Source organism: Lactuca virosa, chromosome 8, assembly GCF_052849685.1.
Source record: "Lactuca virosa cultivar CGN04683 chromosome 8, Lactuca_virosa_CGN04683_v6, whole genome shotgun sequence".
In the NCBI taxonomy this organism is placed as follows: domain Eukaryota; kingdom Viridiplantae; phylum Streptophyta; class Magnoliopsida; order Asterales; family Asteraceae; genus Lactuca; species Lactuca virosa.
Window position 1 is genome coordinate 212,079,273 of NC_136433.1, and position 16,471 is coordinate 212,095,743.

The following is a 16,471-nucleotide window of genomic DNA, read 5'->3' on the forward strand; positions in this document are numbered from 1 at the left end:
TGCAGCTGCTGGTATGTTTCTATCTGTATCTTATTGCTTATATTTATGTTGTGAATTTTCCATCCCTTTCTGCATATGGCATATGAGAGTTTGAGGAATTTAGTAACAAGGATTATAGACGGTTAGTATCCAGGGGTGTTGGTGATCAGAAGTTAGGATATAGGATCCCCATTCTAGGGCCAGAAACTGTGAATTGGAGATGCAGAAGTGTCACTAGGATTCGGGTTTCTTCTGAAGTTCGGTTGCTCCATGCCAGGAGAGTTGTTTTGCGGAGATTATTCGTCCATGATTCATCGTTCTATGGTGAAGTATGAAAATGCTTGGTTAGGATGGTTAAGTAGTGTTTTGTTTTCGCCACTAGTAGATAGTGGTTAGTGTCCCAAGTGGGAGAGAATTAGGAATTTTCATATGGAGCATCATTCGTTGAGGGCTTTGTTAGCTGCCAGGGCTCGGCAGTACATTCAGCACGAGTATGCGAGTTATTGAGTGTGTGCGGTAGATACGCGGGTCAGGGAACAGACCACGGTTTTCCGAGAGTGTGGACGATCGGCATGAGGCCTAAGGATAGGCCGGGGGTATAGTCCACAGAGTAGATCAGGAGTTCGAAGCCCAAGTGGGTGAGAACAGGACACATGGGAGAGAGCACCAGGAGGGATGGCCCAGGGAGATGCTCAACAGTTTAGAGCGGTCCAGGAAGACTGAAGGCCGGTGGGGCGTACCAGTCAGGCTGAAGGCTCAGAGAACGGTCCGGACAGGTTGAAGGCCCAGAGAGGCGGTCCAGACATGCTGAAGGTTCTGAGAGTGGTCCAGATAGGCTGAAGGCCTGATAAGGCAGTCCAGTCATGCTGAAGACTCTGTATATGTTTGTAGATCTATGTTCGGGTAATGAGTAGACTGCTATGCTATAACAATCAATAGGTCTGTTCCAAGTATTGAACATGCTGTTGGAGTAGACTGTGGACTCCAGTGTATTTTGGTTGAACCGAAGTTGATATTAGAGATCGGATGGAGTGCAGAGGATTTGGTGGTCTCATTAGTTCGGAGTGTCTCTAGGATTAATCTTCTTGGATCGGGTAACCAGTTGGGGACTGGGAGCAGGCCGAATGAGTATTCGTTAGTTTGGGAAGGTTGGGATTAGAACATTCTGTCATTCAGGTTCTGGGAACCTGGTTAGATCTTTTCTTAATCGTTTATGGCATTGGGATGGGGTTGAGGCGGTCCTGCGCTATGCATTAGGCTAGATACCCGGTGCGGACTGACGATGAGTCGTAGGCACATAGGTTCCAGGGAGAGCGGTAGGATTGAGGCAGTAGCCCAAGATAACCTATGCGGGCCGACGGTAAGTCGTAGGCACAGGGGTTCAGTAGAGGAACGGGCATGGGACAGGAGTTTAGCGGACCAGGGCGGTCCAGATAGACTGAAGGCCTGGTAAGGCGGCCCAGTCAGAACAAACGCCCGGCGAGCGGACCGGGGAAGTTGTACGCCCTGAAGGGCGGTCCAGTCATGCCGAAGGCTCGGTGTTCGATAGTTTTTGTAATCTATGAAGGCACTGAATTGCCACAGCAGCAGGTAATCTGCGATCCTGTTTTGGTGGGAACCTCGAATTATCAGGATTGGGTGTAAGTGGTATGGAAGTGACAATGGTTCAGTAGAGTTGTCTGTCAGGAAGTTAGACCGATTTCGGGATTCCAGGATTCAACGTGCCGGAGCGCGTTCGAATGCATGTTCTGTAAAGGTTCAGGGGAGTTGTACTCGGTTGTGACGAATCAGAGGATTGTGGATGAGACGTAAGGACCGATCCTTGGATCTCCGGTTATGAGTAGACCCGAGTTATGTTCATGAAGGTATTCCAATCTAGGGTATTCCATCCTGAGGATGACCGGACCCTATGATTGACTGGACTTTATATGTTTGGTATTCCAACGCGAGGGTTGATTGGGCCAAACATGTGAGGGATACGAGGGTATTCCATCCTAGGGATGATTGGAGCCGTCGTAGGCTCGCCTGGTATTCCAGCCCGAGGCTGATTGGGCCAGGCGTGAGTGTTCGTATTCATTAGTGGATTGATTATGTATGATATTCTGAGAGATGAAGGATGCATTATCATGTCATCAAAAAGGGTTCGCTTCAGGAAAAAGGGAAAGTTTGGTTTCTGATACTTTGCATCATCAGGTTTTGTCAAGTTGGCAAAGTGTCATGAAGGATAGACCTTATGAAAAGGTTCGATTGGGATTCACATCACCTTTCCCGATTCGCGCTTGCGAAAGTGCGTCATGGATCAGGAGGCGGTAGTATCGTTGGATGACATTTAGGTCGGTGAGCGCCTGGATTATGTGGAGAGGCCTGTGGCCATTCTGGAGAGAGGGGTAAAGGTTCTGCGGGAAAAGGAGGTACCTTTGGTAAGGGTACAGTGGGAGCACCATAGAGGATCCGAGTGGGCGTGGGAGCCGGAGGCAGAGATGCGGGAGCACTATCAAAGGATGTTCACCGCATCAGACTTTGAGGACGAAGTCTAGTTCAAGAGGGGGAGAATTGTAACACCCCGATTTCCCGAGCATCAATTTATGGTTAAATTGTCAGGATTTCGAAGTCTACTCGACGAGTTGGTAGCCTGACTCGCCGAGTAGCAGCGAGTTTGGGCCACGTGTTTAAGTGACCAACTCACCGAGTCGGAAGAGTGACTTGACGAGTTGGAGCTGGAGGGTGAAACCCTAATTTCCGGGGTTTGGCACCCTATTTAAGGGATCATTAGCCTCCCTTAGTCCCTTTACAGCCTCTTGAGAGTCCAGAAACCCTAGATCTCCATTCTCTCTCCATACTTGTGTGTTTAAGCTTGAAAGGTGGATCTTGGTGAGGAAAGGCTTGAAGATCAAGAAGCTTTGAGCAAGGAACTGTTGGGGATCTGAAGTCTACCTCAGTTTATCATCATTTGAAGGTATCAAGTCATCACCTTGAGCTTCTTCTAGCTAGATCCCTTTTATATTTGAGTTTTGGGTCCCTTTTGGGGCACTTGGTGTTGCATTTCGAGTGATGAGCCAAGATCTGAAGTTGCAACTTCAGATCTAGGATCATCATGGCTCTTATCATCATAAAGTCTCAGTCTTTAGCTTGTTGGTGAAGCTCTTTTGCCTAGAACCTCTTCTTTAGCTTGAATTATGTGATTAGCGCCTTGCATGCACGTAAAGTTTGCAACTTTACGTGATATACATGCCCTAGGAGCTTGGATCTACAATATGGAGCCTTTGCATGGCTTAAAAAGCATATGTATGGAAGAAGGTCTGAAGGGACTCGGCGAGTCGCATGGTAGACTCAGCGAGTCATATGAAGATGGTCATGAACTCGACGGGTTGGATGAACAACTCGGCGAGTCCGATGAAGATTGCCTTGGGCTCGGCGAGTGGCATGGTTACTCGGCGAGTTGGCAAGTTATGCAAGGAACTCGACGAGTAGCTGAGGGTACTCGAAGAGTTGAGGTCAACATGGACTGTTGACCTTGATAGTTGACTTTGAATTTAACCAAGGTTTGACCGTTTTGACTTTTGAGGATAATTGGTAAGCGGGTATTTATGAATTGGATCATTGATGGTTATAGGTGTTGGAGTTTGGGGCAGTGTTTCGAGAGCGTGATTTCGTGGTTCGGTCCGGCATTGCAATGTGAGTTATCCTCACTATATCAACAGGGTCTACGGCACCAAGGCCGACCCTTTATTGGATATTTATCCGGGTATTGTATGCTATGTTTATTGATCTGTTAGATCTGCGTCCTGGTAGTTAGGACGGTATTATGTTTAGTGACCTGGTTTAGGTCGGTATCCTGGTATATAGGATGATGCTATGTTAGTGACCTGGTTTAGGTCGGTATCCTGGTATATAGGATGATGTTATGTTAGTGACCAGTTAGGTCGGTATCCTGGTTATAGGATGTTGCTATGTTACATGATCTGTTAGATCGGTTGTTTGTCTATAGACTGTTATGTGATTATCTGTTATATGTGCACATGGTTGTTTTGATTGGGGGGTTGGGTTGAGGCGGGTCCTGCTTTGTGCTGTAGGCCAACATACCCAGGGTGGACCGGATAGACTACAGACCCGGGAGGGCACATAGTCAGGTCGAAGGCCCGACGAGTGGTGCAGATAGGCTGAAGGCCCCGAGAGGGCGGTCCAGACGTGACGAGGCTTGGAGAGTGGGCCAGATAGACTGAAGGCCCGGTGCGGGCGGACCAGTCATACTGTAGACTCAGAGAGTAGACCAGGTAGATTGAAGGCCCGGTGCGGGCGGACCAGTCACACTGTAGACTCAATATGCATGGTTGTTCTGTGTTTGTTGATATGATATGATTATGGTTGTATGAGGTTGGTATTTTGGGGGTAATTCACTAAGCTTTCGGGCTTACAGTTTGAGTTTATTGTTTTAGGTTCAGCGGATGGCCGCGGGTAGGCGAAGGTGTGACCGTACACTTCCTCGATTGACGATTATGATTTCTGGGAACTCTGATGTATAAACTATTTTTGAAAACAAATTCTAATAATTGAATGGTTTCAAATGATTTAAAAAGTTTTAAATTGGCTCGAATTTTATGGGTGTTACAGGTGGCCCTCGTTGTCTACGTTGTGTATCGACTATGAGAGTGAGGTCTCTTTCTTTATGATGATTCCCGCAATGGGAGGCTGGTCAAGGAATCAGAAACGAGATGCGTGATAGTCCATTATTTCCGGATTGAGAGTCATGACTAATTCGGAACAGTTGGGGTATTCGGCACGGTGTCGGTTTGAGGCTTCGACATAACTAGAGGCAGTCACGTGTTAGGAGGATTATGAGATTTTTGTCTGGATTACGGGATACTTGGAGTTATTTGGTCACTATCTGGAAGATCATCGAGTGTTGTGTGGTACATTCTATGAGACAGAATTGGTACATCTGGCGAGCCAGTCTGTGGGCTAGATTGTGGTATGTCAATTGGTGATGGTTCGAACCCTGAGTGGGGGAGAACTGGGTATTTTATTGAGAGAATTAGAGATTTGTACGAGAGCGGTTAGAGAACTGGCTATGGAGATCTGCAGTACGGATACATGAGACTTGGGTTATATGTGGATGAGGTAAGGTGAAGAGCGAGATAATGCATGTTGTATGAGTTCAGAAGAAGATAAGGTTCGGATTGTCGCCAAGGTGTTCTCAGTCATTGGCGATTCCTCCATGCCTCAATTTGGGAAATGAGGTATTTCGAGGATTTCGAGTTGTGCGAGTGGAAGATCAGCGGTCGAGGTAAGACATTATGAGGTTCTGAGAGGGTATGTTGCGGTATCCAAGTATGGTGTCGTGAGTGGAAGATTTGTGGATGAGACAAGACATCTTGAGGTTATGTGATGGCGTACCGGGGTATCTGAGTATGACGCCCTAGACTTTTGGGATTATTTGAGACTTGAGTTTGTGAGATGGCAAGTGGAGTACCGAGTGGCTATTGTTCCAGTGGGAACCCTTCAGCTAATTGTCATCAAACGGGATAATCCAAGAATGTGAATTGTAGCAAGAGAAAGTGTTTGTTACGACGGTTGTCGTCAGGAGTACCGATGCTTAACATGGGTGGGTGAGTGTACCTACCTATGTTGGACCGTGGAGTATTTGATAGAGGACTCAGTGTAGTGACGACTTGAGAATGAGAATTTGGGGTAATAAGAGAGTAAACAGATCCGGGTGGGAGTAATCACTTGGGACTGTCAGGGTAGACCGTCGGGAGAGCTTAGGGAGAGTTAGAGAGAGGATATCGTGTGACTGCGGAGAGCCGTAGCATACGTGAGTTAGAGAGAGAATATCGTGTGACTGCGGAGAGCCGTATCATACGTGAGTTAGAGAGAGAATATCGTGTGACTGCGGAGAGCCATAGCATACATGAGTTAGAGAGAGAATATCGTGTGACTACGGAGAGCCGTAGCATACGTGAGTCAGAGAGAGAGAGAGAGAGTATCGTGTGACTCCGGAGAGCCATAGCATACATGAGTCAGGGAGAGTACCGTAAGACTGCGGGGAGCTGTAGCATTCATGATTCAGCAAGAGAGAGAAAGAGTATTGTAAGACTGCGGGGATCCGTAACATTAGTGAGCCAGAGAGAGAGAGGGGGATAGAATATCTCAAGACTGTGGGGGGCCGTAGCATTTACGAGGCAATGAGAGAGAGTGCCATAGGACTATGGGGAGCCGTAGCACTTGTTAGTAAGTAAGAGAAAGTATTGTATAACTACGGGGAGACCCAGCCTTATTAGTCAGGGTATGATGCAGAGCGGCTCTTATGCATGGGTAGCCTTACTAGATGAGTCTGTGAGAACTTGGGGGTCGAACCAACGGTGAGACTGGGAACTCGGCAGTGGTCGAAAACCGTTGTGTTTTGAGTTAAAGAGGGGTTGTCGCGAATTGGACAGATCAAGGTGTAATGCATGCGTAGAATCGTGGAACATGGGTCATGAGTTGAGTGCTAGATTGGGACGAGTGGTTCGAATTCTGTGTCGGAACTGAATCTGGTGGGTGAGTTTGGTTCTATCTGTGTGGAGAACGAGCAGTTTGAGACTTCGGGTGGATCTCATTCTGAGAGAGATGCGTTCTCGTCTGATATGTTAGACTTGAGTGAGCTAGTTCGTTGGTTTGGGAAGGACCACGAGACACACGAAACTAGTAAGTAGTAGACGACCGAGGTCGGGAGTGAGGTGACTTCAGGAGGGGATTGTACTGTTCGCTTGAGGTAACGCGAACTTCGTGACTTTGCATGTCACATGAAGGGATGAGATAGCTAGTGTGAAAGGGGGTTATAAATAATGACTAGTTGGACGAGAAATGAGTAGCCTTGAAGGTCCAACCATCGGGTCGGGAGTTGACCTAGTGTTCAGTGTCGGAAGGAACAATTAAGAGGATCAAGGGCTTATGATTATGGGAGTTTGAGGATCATTCCTTCAGAAGAGTTCTGATAGCTTCTCAGGCGGTGGGTCCTTGGTGGGATATGACCTTTCCATTCCTTTTGAGTTACGACCGGGGTCGATTTGAGAAACATAGTTGGTAGAGTGTGCCTAGAGTTTGTTATTCGATGAGCGATTAACATGATCATATCCTGCGAGGGTGGTCCGGCAGGGAGACGGACCACTAGAGTTTTCAAGTTCTGAAGAGACAGGACGAATACCGCAGCGGAAGAAGAGTCTGTCCATTTTTGGATTGGGAGTTCTTATTGGGTTCGATCTATGTGTTGATGTAGAGAGATTTTGAGGGCGAAATCAAATTCAAGTGGGGGAGAGTTGTAACATCCTGTTTCGGATCGTCCGTGATTAGGGTTCGTGGACTGCAACCCGGGCAAAATAAGTCCCTTATTTGAGAAAAGTGGCAGTTGAGTACGCTGGGCGTACGTATGTGTACGCTTAGCGTACTCATGTGCGTGATTTTTAAGCGGAGCCACCTAGTACGCTGGGCGTACTAGGCATAGAAGGAAAACCCTAATTGAGGGGAGTGTCCCTATATAAAGAATGAGATGGCCTCATTCCTGGCCACCATCCTCAGTAAATAAACCCTCTCAAACCTTAATCCTCGTTTTTGAGCTTGTGTATGACCATTGTGAGCTTATAAGTGTTCTTGTGGGATTTTTGGAGTGAAGAAGGAGCATGGAAGAGAATAGAGTTGGAGTCCAGGCTTTGGATCTGAGCTTTTTTACGGGTGGAGCATCATTTGAAGGTATAAAGCTCAAAGCTTTCCCATCCTTTTTGTTTTGTGCATGATATGGTCCATTTTAGGGTTTTTGGTCCCAAAGCTTGAGACTTTATGAGTTGTTGCACTCCAGAGCTTAATATCTGTCCTTTTAAGTGTTTTTAGTGGAGAGGATCCACAAAAATGAGGTCTTGAACGTGAGAATCAACCCATGCATGAGATATGAGCATTTTGAGTTAAGAGAGTAAGAGTTTTGTGTGTTTGTGACCTTATCAGCCATGCAAAGGCTTAAAGTCACTGACTTTATGGAGTTAGAGACATTATGGAGTTCGGATCTGGGATTTGAGTTAATGTCTTAACGGGTTAAGACCAAATGATTAGAAATAATGAATCTGGGAAGTACGCTGAGCGTAATTCAGTACGCCCCGCGTAATGCCTGAGTGTCCCCGATGGCCAATCTGGATTCGTGAGTACGCTGAGCGTACCAAGGGAGGTACGCCACGCGTAACCTTACTATGGACTTTTGGGCTAAGTCTCATTTTGGGCCTTGAGTGTTGGGCCTGGAGTTTGGGCTAGTTGTAATAGAGTTTTGGACCAGAGAAATATATTCATGTGCTTTGGGTCCTTGAGTTGGGCTTGCCATTTAGATTTGAGAGTTGGGCCTCGGGAGAGCCCATTTATTATTGGGCCTTGGTGGGTCCAATGGGTTTTAGGTCATTGATGAGCTGGTTAGTGGGGCTACCTTTAGACCTAATGAGTGAGAGTTTGGACTTAGTTCCTAATTGGGTTAATTGTGGGTTTTGGCTCAGAGATAGAGGCCGGTGCGTAGCAGCAGCGTTTATAGGAGCTGTTCATCATCCGAGGTGAGCCTTCTCACTATACATACCTTGAGTGGTATTTTGGGAAACTCACTAAGCTTCGTGCTTACCGTGTTATGTGATATGTGTTTCAGGTTCTTCTCAGGATGACGGGAAGGCGCCGGCTTGATTGTACACACCAGAGAAAGAGTTATGTTTTGAGGATCCTGGATTATTAATGAAACAGTTATGGAGTTGCGTTTTGTAAATTAAATAAATTGGATTTTTGAGAAATGTGTTAAGAGAATTATGTGATTTAAAATGAAAAAAATTGTTTGAAAATTTACGATTTAGTTCAGGTAAGTAGGGTATCGAACACAGAGAACGGTAAACAATTAAAATAAATGCTAATATTATCTAAATAAAACAATATAAAAGGGGGTTTCTCTAGTTTTGAAAGACTAGAAACTTAAACAATCAATTAACACTCAAACAAAATACAGTTAACAATTAAGAAGAACAAGAAAGGACAACTAGATTCAATGATAAAAGAGACTTCTGTTCAGATTTGATTCACTTATTCCTATGGTTGATTTCGTGGTAAGTGCAATGGATCAATATTCAATGGTTACCGATTCCTAATATGATTGGGTTCATGTTCACTATTATCAATCCTTTAGTAGACAAGTTAATTCAAACAGTGGCCAGTTGATTAAACTAACAAGTTTCCTAGTGTTCAGTTCGTATCAAGTAAGACTTGTAATAATAGCTAATCAAATTTGTTCAATTCAATCAACTCATATGTGGTTGTTCATCACACATGCTCACACATTGATTTACATATTTTCTAGTTAACCCTAGTTTCATGTTCACTATTCCTAGGCATACAATCTTGTATTCTCAAAATTATATGAATCAAGTAATCAAGAAGATGTTCATACAACTTAATAACTCACTTATTAACAGAAAATATTTATCATCAATATATGAGGATCTTTAACAAGCTTAACAAGATAAATAACCAAATTAATATTAATCCAACCACTCAATCAAACCATGTTCATAAGATTATCTCATCCAAACAGAAGTAAAAAGCTTTTAGCTCATATCTACAGCAAGTAATAACCTAAAATCAAAATCTAATGATTCAAACATGGTTCAAAACAAAGATTAAGAAAATAAGAATGATTATTTGCCTTTGATTCTCTTCTAAATTGTCTCTTATGTTGCAATCTCGAAAACTGAAGCTTCAAGAACCCTTCTGGTCTTCAATAATCGCAGCTAGCCTCCAGAAAAAGTTAGGGTTCGAATGAGAAGCATTTCTATATATAAATTATGAAAACAGGGCCAACTCGACGGGTTTTCACCACCAACTCGTCGAGTTTTTTCGATAATCCGCGTATACAGCGTGTACGGCAAGGCATCTTCGAATCGGGAACATTCTGACCAACTCGTCGAGTTTTGGGTCAACTCGTCGCGTTATCTTGGAATCAACATTTTCTCAAAACACGAAAGTCGTCCAAAATTGTGTCTAGTTTTCAGAACATTTTGAATCTCGTCAATCAGAGTTACGGTTCTTGAGATATGGACAAAACACTGACGAGGGGTCAAGCTGTCCAATAACATCCTTCTTTCTACAGTCTTCAATCTCCAAGCTTCCAATCACTCAATCCTCTTCCTTTTTCACCCGAGCATGTCTTTTATTGCTGAAATTGAAATATTAAGCTAATTAAGTACCTTTTGTCCATAAAATGATATAAAATCAACAATAATTAATAAGATAATGAATGATTTCTATGACTAAATAAGCCCATATCAAAATACCCCACACTTGACTTTTGCTTGCCCCCAAGTAAAACTGAATTTTATCACACCAATATCATATAAGACAATCCAAATCGAACCCAGCCATTATGTCAAGACCGCAACGCATGCATTTGTGTCTAAAATTTTTCCTAAGGACCCCCCTCAATTCTAAATACTTACAATCCTCATAAACACTCGCCCACTTCTTTTGAACATTGCTCATTTTATGCATCCCTCCGAATCCATCCCCAGAAAACTTTCTTAACCTCAAGTCATTTTTGGTTAAATCCCCAAGCATACATATGATAAAATAACCTAGAAAAGAAAATTACAATAAAAATAAATACTACTTTTGATTGAATCTTTTATACTTTGTAGCTTTTCTTCATGATATTCTTCTTTGTCTTCATAGCTTTGTAGATTCTTTATTCAAACATTTCATCACTCTTTTTTTTCAATTTTTTTTCTTTTTTTTTCTCTCTTTTTTTTCTTTTTTCAACGCACTTTTTCCACTCAAAACTAAAAACCTAGAAAAACATATGCTTAAGCAAGGGAATTTAACTTCATCCTTTATTGGTTAAAGGCATTAGTCTAGTGTGCAATGACTACTTTAGTTTTCCTGGATACATTTCAAGTACACGATGCTAAACATGTTGCGATCCTCAAACTAAGCGAGGTTGTGTTTTTGTCCCATGATTTCACTAGAATAAAGGGGGTCATAAATACATTATAACGTATATTGGCTCAACTAAAAGTTTGGGTCTTCATAGAATCATCAAACACAATAAATAGCATGGAACCCTAATTGCTTTAACCAAATTTTTCTAAGTTAAATCCTAGCAATATTATGCAAAAAAATTTAAAATTATACCTAAAATTCGGATTCTAATGTTACTAATTTAACTAATATAACCAACCCCCTACCCCACACTTAATTTATGCAATGTCCTCATTGCATGTTATGCATGATAAAGAATATAAAAGTAAAGAGAGAATTAGAACAAACTCCCCTGGGATAGAAGTTGCGAGGTTGATATTCTTCTTTTGAGCTCCTACTTCAGCTGACTTTGGACATGGGAATAGCTCATCCACGCCTTGGGTGTCAAATCTCGTGTGGTTATGTTCCAAAATATAGAGGAAAAAGATCTTTGAAATTCTCGGAAATTGATCTTTAATAGTATAGCCAATTGCCCTTGTCAAATGTAATCAAATCATCAACTTGAAGGTAAGAGAAAGAGTAACTCGTCGAGTTCGTAGATAACTCGCCGAGTTGAGTTGTTAAAGCTGGCACAGTCGGGTTTTTCCGCAGGAACTCGAATCACCGAATTTGTAAATAGACTCAATTCTCCCATTCTTCTTGTTTTAGACTCGATCTCACGTTTTATTCCTAACGCTTTATTCGTTCATTCTATCCCTCACCCTATATTCTGAAAAGATCAAAAACAAATACCAAGTAATAAAAAAACATCAAAATAAAAATCCTAAATTATCCCTAAATACTAGAAATTTAGAAAGAAAAAGAAAAGCAAACTCTAATGACAGGTTGCCTCCCGCAAGCGCTTCTTTTTGTGCGAGTCTTTAGCTGGACTCTCAACTTAATAAACTTCCAATAAATTAAATGCCAATCCATCCGTTGCATTGAATATTTTCTTTGGACCAATTCGTAAGATTTGGCTCTTTGGTTCAAAAATTGGCCAAACGAGCTTTAATTCATGTAACCCAAGAATCTTGACAAGGGTTGGGACCGGTTGGATACTAATCAGAAATGGATCGCGCTTCAGAAATTTCTCCAAAGTTGGAGTCGTCACCCAACGCTTCGAAACACAAACTGGAAATACAGGGGGCCATGTCGTGGTAATGGTCAAACCACAGCTTGGTTCCTGCAACTCAGCTTGTTCTTGTTCTTCGTCCGACCTCTCTGCTAGCAACCTTTCCAGCTCCTCCAAATCTCTTTCTGGATTAAATTCTTCATCTTTTAACTCTAGCTCTTGTGACTCAGATTGTTCTTGTTCATTAGGCAAGATGTTATCTAACCATCTTCCAAATTTAATCAAATCTTCATCTGAGTCATATTCCTCATCTTCTCGCTCAATTTCCTGTACTATTTCCTCAAGAAAAGCATCAAAAGCATCGAGATTTGGAAAATACATAATATTACGATAATAAAAATTAAAATAGAAAACGTGTAACTTTATATGAGATAAATCTCACACAAAGGATCGATAACACTAGCAAATAAAATTAACTATTAGAACCGTTCCCCGGCAACGGCGCCAAAAACTTGATGTGTGTGAAACGTACTAGTTTTAATCCTACTAACTTAAAAAAAACAAGCACACAAAAGGCAGTGTACCTATCGATTAGTAGTTTAGTTCAGGTAAGTAGGGTATCGAACACAGGGAACGGTAAACAATTAAAATAAATGCTAATATTATCTAAATAAAACAATATAAAAGGGGGTTTCTCTAGTTTTGCAAGGCTAGAAACTTAAACAATCAATTAACACTCAAACAAAATACAGTTAACAATTAAGAAGAACAAGAAAGGACAACTAGATTCAATGATAAAAGAGACTTTTGTTCAGATTTGATTCACTTATTCCCATGGTTGATTTCGTGGCAAGTGCAATGGATCAATATGTCAATGGTTACCGATTCCTAATATGATTGGGTTCATGTTCACTATTACCAATCCTTTAGTAGACAAGTTAATTCAAACAGTGGCCAGTTGATTAAACTAACAAGTTTCCTAGTGTTCAGTTCGTATCAAGTAAGACTTGTAATAATAGCTAATCAAATTTGTTCAATTCAATCAACTCATATGTGGTTGTTCATCACACATGCTCACACATTGATTTACATATTTTCTAGTTAACCCTAGTTTCATGTTCACTATTCCTAGTCATACAATCTTGTATTCTCAAAATTATATGAATCAAGTAATCAAGAAGATGTTCATACAACTTAATAACTCACTTATTAACAGAAAATATTTATCATCAATACATGAGGATCTTTAACAAGCTTAACAAGATAAATAACCAAATTAATATTAATCCAACCACTCAATCAAACCATGTTCATAAGATTATCTCATCCAAATAGAAGTAAAAAGCTTTTAGCTCATATCTACAGCAAGTAATAACCTAAAATCAAAATCTCATGATTCAAACATGGTTCAAAACAAAGATTAAGAAAAGAAGAATGATTATTTGCCTTTGATTCTCTTCTAAATTGTCTCTTATGTTGCAATCTCGAAAACTGAAGCTTCAAGAACCCTTCTGGTCTTCAATAATCGCAGCTAGCCTCCAGAAAAAGTTAGGGTTCGAATGAGAAGCATTTCTATATATAAATTATGAAAACAGGGCCAACTCGATGAGTTTTCACCACCAACTCGTCGAGATTTTTCGATAATCCGCGTATACAGCGTGTACGGCAAGGCATCTTCGAATCGGGAACATTCTGACCAACTCGTCGAGTTTTGGGTCAACTCGTCGAGTGCTCTTGGAATCAACATTTTCTCAAAACACGAAAGTCGTCCGAAATTATGTCTAGTTTTCAGAACATTTTTAATCTCGTCAATCGGAGTTATGGTTCAAGAGATATGGACAAAACACTGACGAGGGGTCAAGTTGTCCAATAACATCCTTCTTTCTTCAGTCTTCAATCTCCAAGCTTCCAATCACTCAATCCTCTTCCTTTTTCACCCGAGCATGTCTTTTATTGCTGAAATTGAAATATTAAGCTAATTAAGTACCTTTTGTCCATAAAATGATATAAAATCAACAATAACTAATAAGATAATGAATGATTTCTATGACTAAATAAGCCCATATCAATATTACACACTAAGCTTTGTGCTTACCGTGTTATGTGGTATGTGTTTCAGGTACTTCCCAGGGTCACGGGAAGGCACCGACTTGATTGTACACACGTCAGAGATTGAGTTATGTTTTGAGAGGATCCTGGAGTTGTTATATATACAGTTTTCGGATATGTGTTTGATGATTTGATATTATGACACTTTTGAGATGTTTGAAATGAGAAAAATGTGTTTTTAAATCGAAAAATTTGGTTTGAAAATTTACGTTGTTACAATCAAGTTCGTCAGGATTAGTAGTTGCTTCATCAATTTCGGGAACAGGATTCTCGAGAACATACTCTTTGTTTTAATAGCGAAGTGTCATCTTCAAATTCTGTATCCAGTCCATATAGTTTGGACCAGTAAGCTTCTTTTTTGACAAAATCGTAAATATAGTGAAATTATGAGTGGGTGGAGGAGGAGGAGGAGGAATATCAACATTTCCAGACATCTAAAATAAGAGATAAGATTTTAGTTAGTTGATTCAATCCTTAATATTTTAACCCAAATTAATATCTAAGGCTAGAATCCATAAATACAAGTTGAAATTAAAAACAGGGATGACGTAATCTAATTATGAATTTATTTTAGGTAGGTAAAACATTTTACCAATTTCAATCTAAATGAAATTCCTAGATATTTCGAGATTTATTGAACTTTTCAATGGCATGTTTAACCACACACTCTCCATCAACAATCATAAATTTCGATTTTGTACCACCGTTTCATATTTTTAGTCTCAAATTAGTATGTCGGTTAACCACGCACGCTCCACTAATGTCTCACAAAGAAACAATATGTGTTTACATGGATTAGCATACAATTTCACATTTTTCATAATGTAACTAGAGTGATATTTTATAGAAGGTTCTAGTACTTTTACACTATACTTTTAATGTGATTATTGTCATAACAAACCCTTTCGGCTAACGACCATCCACCACACACATAACCGGTTGGTGAAAAGGACACTCATTCAACGGTCATTTTATAGGTTGTTTCCATATATAGTGTGGCTTCGTGAATGAAGCCTACTCTTGATTCGACTGACTTTATGTTATACATAAAATATTATAACTCTTTTATATATGTAGAGGGTGTATTTTAAAACCTTTTTAAAAATACAAGGTTTAAATTTAATTATCTTAATTAACCTTTAATTAATCAATCTTATAAACCATTTAGATTTAATATTTATCATTTAATTAAACAATTAATTAATTTGTATTAAATCTTTTAAGGATAATTCCATTTTCTAAATTATCTTATAATTAGATAATACCATTTATTACTTCCTCAATTTTCAAATTAGCATTTCTTAATTATCTAGTTTTACTGATAAGATTTTAACCATTTAAAATAACATTTAATAACTAATAATTATCCTACAATTTGAAAAAGACAAGTAAATCCTGAAACCCTACTGTAGTCGAAACCGCGCCACAGGAAATAGATGGTCGCGTCGCAACCCTACGATTGTCAGGTTTCCTTAGGTATCGAGTTCTAATTTCATAATATGCACTAGTAATTGAAAACCCTAGGTTCTGGTACTACTGATGGGTTTTCTAGGTTACAAGAAAAAGGTTTTCACAATGGATTTTTACAAATAAACTCTTATGGGCACATGCAACATAGAACTTCTATGGCATTTTCACTATTATAGAACATACTTTATGAAACAACTATTAACCTACTAAAATCGAAATATAGGAAGTTTATAAACATACCTTTAGCAAGAATTAATTGATGCTAGTAACTCTCTTGTAGATCTCCTTGGAAAGACTAGCTCCTATAGTGTGGTAGCCTCTAATGTGTCACGCCTAAAACCCTAGGATCGATATTAGGAGAGAGGGTAGAGTGAGAATTCTGAATTCTCTATGGAGGAGGGTAGGGATCGGTTTTCCAAAGGGTTGGGACCATTTATATAGCTGCCAGATAACCTTGAACCCTAGATTTGAATATTAAAATAATAATATTTTAAACCTATTCAAATCTTGTTTCTTTATCTAAATCAGAAGCTTCTAGAACCTTTCCTTTAGCCTCTTAAAATCGTCCATACACAAGGAAGGATCTAGAATCTGTCTTCCTTTTTCAACTATTCAATAATTACAGTATAACCCTTGTACCTTTTACTAATACTAATTAGTTCCAATTAACTCTGATTAATTCTTAATTAATTATTACTATTTCCAATTAATATATTAATCATATAATATATTAATACATCAATTTTATCTCTCTCTTAATATCAATCCAAGTTATTTCCTGGTTGTGAAGACAACCCAAAAAGGACTTTATTTTTATTATTTAAGATTATACCAATTTAGTTA